Below are 6,882 nucleotides of genomic sequence, written 5' to 3' on the forward strand. Positions count from 1 at the left end.
TGACTTGTATGTTTTTAGTCTCGAGTGAAGGATTAGTTTCATGGTGTTGGGATTGACTTGGTCAATATTAGGTTAAAATGATCTCTTTTGGGAATTCCGAGGTCACGGTTGAGTCCTAACGTGGTTTACAATCAAAACACATATATGGTTTGTGTTCGAAGATTCCGGATGAGTTTCAAGCGCTAAAACATATTTTTGAACATTTAAGAAATTTGGACACCCGCTGTAGCGACACGGGCACCCACTACAGCGAAAGTTCGGGCAGAATATCCATTTTTAAGTGCAATTTTCATGTCTTTCCTCTCATAAACCCAAAAACACTTCCCTAGAAATTGAGAGGCTATTTTCCAAGGATGGGGTGGAATTCCTCCTTAAAGGTAAGTGCAAACCCTTATGTGATTCATTATCTTCCCTTCTTCAAATCCCATGACAAGCTTAAGCTCCATTAATGGTGGGTGAACGATTAGAACCCAAAAATGATGAAACCTTCAATAGTTGAAGGGTTAGGGAGATAGCAATGAAAAAGCATTCGCAAGCACTTTGAGGTAAGATTCTAACCTAGTATTCATTATTTATTGTCTATTATCATCATCTCATAGTCATCCTACAGGATTTAGCTATTTTCTTTTTTTTCTTAGAATATGCTAGTTTTCTTTGTTGCTCTTTGATTCCTTTGTGTAAATATTTTTTCCTCTTATCAATAAAACATCACCAGCCCTTGCTGTGTGATTCCTTTGGTTAAAAAAAAGTCACCCTACACACTAATTGTGAAGAACTAATGGGTTAAAAAACTTAGGGCTAAAAATAGAAAAGATGAATTTGGATATCTTGTGATGAATAGAATTCCATAAAATTAAGATTGAAGGTTAACTAGATGATGGGTAACATAATTGTGCACTAAGTTTCCCGTTTTACCCTCGTGAACCCGCAGTCACATTGTAGGGGTATTTTGGGTATTTTTCTGAAAGTATAGCAATATAGGTATCGTTGGACTCGTTTAGACTGGTAGAGTACCATTTTGACTATATTGTATCTGATTTTTTAATAAAATTATAGTTTTTCCCTCGTGGCTCTGGTTTGGCTATTTTGGGTTCATTTTTGGATTTTGGGTAAAACTATGGCAATATGGGTATCCTTAGATTCGTATTCTGACATAGAATTCATATTTGATAGACGTTAATCATTTTGAAGTTCTCCAAAAAGGAAGGCAAGGCTAAGGTTTGATGATTCGAGACTATTGCTTGGCATTCCCGGTAGGTTACGACTTATTTTAGTTAGACTTTAATTAGCAAAATGTATGTATTGTATAGAATTAATGATAGAAAGCATGATTAGGTGTTTGGACATAGTGTTTTGGTTGGATATTATCTAGGTTGGTATGGCTTCTGATTTTGTGGGCTCGTCGCCATTACATTATGTACTGAAATATGAGGTGTAGTTGTATTCATACTGTGGTGATTCGGAATGGATTTGTATAAGGTTGATTGTTGTTGATGGTGGCTCATTTCCCTATTATTGTGATTGGAATTATTACCTAAATTGTCGTGTTATACTCAGTTCTCTCTTATTGTGACATATATCATCGGAGAAAGGAAGGATAACGAGTTTAGACTTGATTTGTGATATAAACTTATGACAGTACGTAGATGAAAACTTGATGAATGATTTGCTGTTGATGATAATATATAGAAAAGTGGAGCATCTTGGTGATACAAGACTTAGTTATGAGGCGTACTTGCTATAAGTGGAGGTAGAGAGGGACATAGACTCTTATGTTGGTTGAGATGGTTTGTATGATTCATTTAATGGTTGAGTTGATCTAAGTCTTGATATGACTTGTGGCTTTGTGACTTGTACCTTCATTGTTGCTTTATTAGTTTGCATTGATTTACCATGTTTACACTCATTTATGCAGTCATACAGTCATACTTGACGTAAATGGTTCGGTAACGATTCATGAAAGACTTGTGGCATGATGACTTGTGTTTGACATTAATATTGATAATTGTTCATAGTCCATACATACTAATGGACTGGAATACGTGGAGACATACACTGTGCTGTGAAATTAGTGAAGAAGTTACTTGTTGAACTTGTGATACTATTTGATGGCGATTGTGGTGAGAAGTTAATATGAGCTTCTTAAAGATAATGATATACTACTTGATAATCGATCATTGAAAATGATGTGACAATATATATATATATATATATATATATATATATATATATATATAAAGGCACATTTGACCGGGGTTGAGGATGTGGCCTAGTTGTGAGCTCGTGGTCCGAGGTTCGTTCCGAAATGAGCGGTTTATATATATATATATATATATATATATATATATATATATATATATATATATATATATATATATATAAGGCGCATTTGATCGGGGGTAAGGATGTGGCCTAGTTGTGAGCTCGTGGTCCGAGGTTCGTTCCGAAACGAGTGATATATATATATATATATATATATATATATATATATATATATGTATATGAAAAGGCACATTTTTCCGGGGGTGAGGATGTGGCCTCGTTGTGAGCTCGTGGTCCGAGGTTCGTTCCGGAACGAGTGGTACATTGACACCATGGGTCCCCTACAGGTCATGACCATTGGGAAAAGACACCAAAGCATGTATGTACACGAGTGATGAGTGACTAAGGAGTGAGGTATTTGGCCAGTGCATTGTATTGCATTGCATGCACTTCATCATATTTTGCATTGTACATCATTACATTTTATTCTGCATTATGATATGCTCGTTTGGTTCTGATTTTGGTATGGATGTTGAATGCCTTGTGATATAAATATGACCATTGACTGAGTTAAATTATGGATTAGTGACTCTACCTAGGGACGAAATTTGGACTTGTGATTATCAGGTGAGATTATTGAGACTTGACAGACTTGTGGTTTAGAAGCTTGATCTTAGGTTGTGACTTTGTTATGGGATATTTTGTGACTTGGATTTGAGTATTAAGTGCCTATCTGTTGATCTTGTTGATTTTATGCTTATATATGTGAACTAATCGTTTATTGAGCCGAGGGTCTTTCGGAAACAGCCGTCCTACCTTGGTAGGAGTAAGGTCTGCGTACACTCTACCCTCCCCAGACCCCACGATATGGGATTTCACTGGGTTGTTGTTGTTGTTGTTGTTGTATATGTGAACTAATCGTAGTCGGCCTATGATGCTTACCAATACATAGTGTTCGTACTGGTACTACCTAGCTTGAAGCTAGTTTTGCTCGATCAGATCCGAGGGTGGGCTTCTACCCATGCCATGCCACCTAAATATCTCTCTTTCCAGAAGATCTCTCTTTTCAGATGTCTACTTTCATTCCAGACATTATTTATTATTTATGACTTGGTCAAACTATTTATTCATTCACTTATTTATTGATTGTTAAGTATAAATGATTAAAGAACTTGAAATTGGATAGTGATTATGGGTTAACGGGTAAGAGTTTGCCTACTAGCTATAATAAGGTAGGTGCCCGCACGATCGGTAATTTTGTTGTGACACCAGATGTGGCTGAGTAAAGACTTACACGTGTCAGATCATGACTGGTCCATCTATCAAGCCCGGATTTCACCTTATACAGATCGTCCTCCACTTTTCAAGTACTTAATAAAATATATCTAGGAAGTGAAAGTGTTTCCGATTTCTTGGCAGGAAAGAAACGAAATAGACCCCTGACACAAGCGAAGCGACACGTGTCTCTCTACATTTAATGCTCTGCACACACATGATCTTTCACACTTAAAGTCCCAAACGTGCCCATTTGCATTTAATGCCATAAGCACATGATGAATAATGTTGTTTCTTAAATGCGTTAGCTTAACGAGTTTTGTATTAGGTTGGTCAATAAATAAAGGCAACATATTTAAATTAAATAGCATATAATTACTTCATTAATGGAGAGGCAATTTTGAACATTAGGGGAAAATTTGATCCAATAGATGGAAGGAGAGCATTTTTGAATCATTGCTAATACGTTAAGGTTATTTTTGTAACGACCCGTTAGGTCGTTAGGTCGTTTTGGTTGTTTTCTTATTTTTACCTATTTTGCCCTTGTGGACCCACTCCATTGCTTGTTTTGGTTCATTGGGTAGTGGGCTTTGTTGGCATAATTCTGAGATAGTTGAAATACCTTAAGTTGGAAAAGTTGCTAAGTTAAAGAATCTTTAAATGTTGGGTTTATCTTAGGCATCATCAGGGGTAATTGTGATATTTTGAGAATTTCGTCGGTTCCATTAGATTTGGAATGTCGAATATGGGCTGTTTGGGTATTTGGTTCAGTTCCCGAGGGTCTTGGGGGAATTTTGGTCATTTGGTTAGAATGTTGATTTTTGGCTGTTCGGGTTTGACTTGCTCAACGAGACCTCTTTTGGGAATTCCGAGTGTGCGATGAGTTCTTAGTATGTTTTTACATATATATGCATGTTTGGTTTGTATTGGGGAGGTTCCGGGAGAGTCTCGGGATTTCGGGTTGTGAGAGTCAAAAACCAAAATTTTGCTGGTTCTAGGGTACGCGCAGGCGTGAAGGTAGTTCCCCCTACGGATGTGCTCTAGCGAGAGGAAGCCCGTAGGAGCACGAGTCTGCTGAGTTGGGTTGGTCCCGATTCTGCGAGGACATTTCTGTAGGAGCAAGGTCGCAGCTGCGAGCAATGTTCCGTTGCTGCGGACCTGAGATATTTTATGAGGTTGCGCCTCGGCGAGGTATTTTGCTGCCGATCGAGTGTGCAGGTGTGAACTGAATTGTGTAGGTGCGCGAGATCGCTGGGCAGAATTTAGTGTTAGTGTCTTCTTTCCTTAGACTTTGCCCATTCTAAAACCTTTGAGTTGAGAACATTTTTGAAGAAGAATTGGAGAGATTTTAGGGAAGAATCGGTGGGTAAGTCTTCAAACTCGATTTTTATGATTATTTTCATGATTAGAATCAAAGCCCATGCTTAGAATGTTGAATTAAAGAGGTAAATTGAAGGGTTTTGAAGCCCAATTTGAGGATTAGGGATTTTGATGTTTGAGCATGAATTCGTGGTTATTAATGGATGATTTTTGGTATATGAGTTATATAAAGCATGGGGAACGTGATTCTAGACTCAATTTGCTATTTTGCCCTTTTGGGTTTGAAATCCTAATTTTAGGGCTTAATTTGGGGTTTTTGATTTATGTGCCAATATGGGTATTGATGGGTTTGTATTCTAACGTATAACTCCTATTTGACTAGACATTGATCATTTGGAGACTATTCGGAAAGGCAATGGGCTTCGTGATTCGAGATTCGGCAATTCCAGGCAAGTTGAGATCATGCAGTCTTTCTTGAACGTGTGGTTGGCTAAAAATGAATCTAATAAGAGGGTTATGGGTTAATTAAGAAGGGTTTCTATAATTGTGAGGTGACGAGCGCCATTATAGGATACCTATCTTCATGTTAAGGGTATTTGCGAACTTTCAATTGTATAGTTGGTCAGAATGCCATGCTTTGAGCACTAGTTGATAGATTAGTACGACCCTTTTGATCTGCGATTAGGGTCTGATGCCCGTACTTTATGCCTCTTATTATTATTGCCTGTCTTAAATGTTTGTGTGCATATCACTCATATATCCTCGTTGTAATGAAAAGAAGCCAAAAGGTGAAGCCTTTATGATAATGAGAACCTAAGAATGGATTCCATGCATATGTGTATGCTCTTGATTTGATGTATGCCATATTCATACTTTATATGTATTTCATGCATACTATTTGAGGATATGATTGTGAGTTTGATGGGATATAGTTCCGGACGAGTGATGATGCTTTAGTGCGTTCCGTTGACAAATGGGTCTGATCGGCTAAGTGACAGGTTCTTGAGACATGATATGTGGAAAACAGTGATCTGAGGGTGCTACTGGAGAGGTCCATGATCCGAGGATTTTTCGGAGCGGTGATATATGTGCCTCATGATCCCTCCGTGGGTCACGATTCATTGAAATTCGAACATGTGTATATCGAGAAGTGGAATAAAGGCCTTCAATTGCATTTGCATCACATTCATCTATGCTTTATGTTGTTGTAGTGAATATTGGTATTTAACTTATTTTATCTTGAAATCCATCTGTTATGTGAGCTTAACTGTTAAAATATGATTATGTTGTGATTTGGAGTAATGGAAAACTAGTGTAGTTATGGTATTGTAAACCAACCTTCATCTTCATTCCGGGAAGGTTCGGTCAATGATGCTGCTGAATACCCGTTGACCGTTGTACTCATGCTACACTTGCTGCACCTTTTTGTGTGCAGACTCGGTCCCTAACACTAGTGGAGCACGGGACTACCAAGTTTCCCGTTAGAGCCTTAATTGAGAGATCGGGGTGAGCACCATGTTTCTGGATGGCTCCAGACTCTTTCTTATCATTTACTTTATGTCTTTCTTCATTTCAGATAATTTAATTATGTATTTCAGCCTATTTTACTCTTTAGCAGTCCTTGTATGCGAGTGACATAGGATTTTAGGGTTAAGTGTAATAACTTATAAGTATTTTATATTATATTTCTTAAGACTTGAAAATTGACTTGTATGATTTATTTCCGCTTTTAGCTTTTTTCTTAATAAGGTTATGTTAATGGCTTGTGTTGGCTTACTAGCATGGTGAGGCTAGTGACATCACGACTTGGGAATTTTAGGTCGGGACAATTTTTTTATCCCAATAGATAGATTGAGTGGCAAATTTGATCCAATAAGTGGAAGGAGTGCATTTTTGAACAGTTACTAATACGTTAAAGGCATTTTTGCCCTTTTTTAACTAGCTTCAGTGTACGTGCTTTGAACGAGAAAGTCGTGTCAATTGATGAAGAAGCGGCTTTGGCGATACTCCCGCGAAGATGAATAG

The sequence above is a fragment of the Lycium barbarum genome, chromosome 6, assembly GCF_019175385.1.
Source record: "Lycium barbarum isolate Lr01 chromosome 6, ASM1917538v2, whole genome shotgun sequence".
NCBI lineage: Eukaryota > Viridiplantae > Streptophyta > Magnoliopsida > Solanales > Solanaceae > Lycium > Lycium barbarum.